The sequence below is a fragment of the Rhinopithecus roxellana genome, chromosome 22 (assembly GCF_007565055.1).
Source record: "Rhinopithecus roxellana isolate Shanxi Qingling chromosome 22, ASM756505v1, whole genome shotgun sequence".
NCBI classification, from domain to species: Eukaryota; Metazoa; Chordata; class Mammalia; order Primates; family Cercopithecidae; genus Rhinopithecus; species Rhinopithecus roxellana.
In genome coordinates, this window is record NC_044570.1 from 1,635,348 (window position 1) to 1,637,341 (window position 1,994).

Sequence of the window (1,994 nt, forward strand, 5' to 3'; positions counted from 1 at the left end):
TTCATTTCAACTTTGGTGAATCTGGCAATTATGTGTCTTGGAGTTGCTCTTCTGGAGGAGTATCTTTGTGGCGTTCTCTGTATTTCCTGAATTTGAATGTTGGCCTGCCCTACTAGGTTGGGGAAGTTCTCCTGGATGATATCATGAAGAGTGTTTTCCAACTTGGTTCCATTTTCCCCCTCACTTTCAGGCACCCCAATCAGATGTAGATTTGGTCTTTTTACGTAATCCCATACTTCTTGCAGGCTTTGCTCATTTCTTTTTCTTCTTTTTTCTTTTGGTTTCTCTTCTCGCTTCATTTCATTCACTTGATCTTCAATCGCTGATACTCTTTCTTCCGGTTGATCGAGTCGGTTACTGAAGCTTGTGCATTTGTCACGTATTTCTCATGTCATGGTTTTCATCTCTGTCATTTTGTTTATGATCTTCTCTGTATTAATGAGTCTAGCTGTCAATTCTTCCACTCTTTTTTCAAGATTTTTAGTTTCTTTGCGCTGGGTACGTAATTCCTCCTTTAGCTCTGAGAAGTTTGATGGACTGAAGCCTTCTTCTCTCCTCTCGTCCAAGTCATTCTCTGACCAGCTTTGATCTGTTGCTGGCGACGGGCTGCACTCCTTTGCAGGGGGAGATGCACTCTTATTTTTTGAATTTCCAGCTTTTCTGCCCTGCTTCTTCCCCATCTTTGTGGTTTTATCTGTCTCTGGTCTTTGATGGTGGTGACGTACTGATGAGGTTTTGGTATAGGTGTCCTTCCTGTTTGATAGTTTTCCTTCTGACAGTCAGAAGGACTGTCTGTTGGTCTGTTGGAGATTGCTTGAGGTCCACTCCAGACCCTGTTTGCCTGGGTATCAGCAGCAGAGGTTGCCGAAGATAGAATATTGCTGAACAGCGAGTGTACCTGTCTGATTCTTCCTTTGGAAGTTTCCTCTCAGGGGTGTACTCCACCCTGTGAGGTGTGGGGTGTCAGACTGCCCCTAGTGGGGGATTTCTCCCAGCTAGGCTACTCAGGGGTCAGGGACACACCTGAGCAGCAGTCTGTCCCTTCTCAGATCTCAACCTCCGCGTTGGGAGATCCGCGGCTCTCCCCAAAGCTGTCAGACAGAGTCGTTCGCGTCTGCACCGGCTCCCGCTACTTCCCCTGTTGGTCTTCAGCTGTGCGCTGTCCCCAGAGGTGGAGACTACAGAGACAGGCAGGCTTCCTTGAGCTGCTGTGAGCTCCACCCAGTTCGAGCTTCCCAGCGGCTTTGTTTACCTACTTAAGCCTCAGCAATATCAGGAGCCCCTCCCCCAGCCTCGCTGCTGCCTTGGGGATAGATCGTGGCAGACTGCTGTGTTAGCAGTGAGGGAGGCTTCGAGGGCGTGGGATCCTCCCGGCCAGGTGTGGGATATATTCTCCTGGTGTGCCTTTATGCTTACAGTGCAGTATTGGGGTGAGAGTTACCCGATTTTCCAGGTGTTGTGTGTCTCAGTTCCCCTGGCTAGGAAAACGGATCCCCTTCCCCCTTGCGCTTCCAGGTGAGGTGATGCCTCGCCCTGCTTCAGCTCTCGCTGTTCAGGCTGCAGCAGCTGACCAGCACCGATTGTCCAGCACTCCCTAGTGAGATGACCCCAGTACCTCAGTTGAAAATGCAGAAATCACCGGTCTTCTGTGTCGCTCGCGCTGATAGTTGGAGACTGGAGCTGTTCCTATTCGGCCATCTTGCTCCACCCCTCTATGTGCCACATTTTCTTAATCCAGTCTGTCACAGATGCACATTTGGGTTGATTCCAAGTCTTTGCTATTGTGAATAGTGCCGCAATAAACATACGTGTGCATGTGTCTTTGTAGTAGAATAATTTATAATCCTTTGGGTATATACCCAGTAGTGGGATGGCTGGGTCATATGGTACATCTAGTTCTAGATCCTTGAGGAATTACCATGCTGTCTTCCATAATGGTTGAACTAGTTTACAATCCCACCATCAGTATAAAAGTGTTCCTATTTCTCCACATC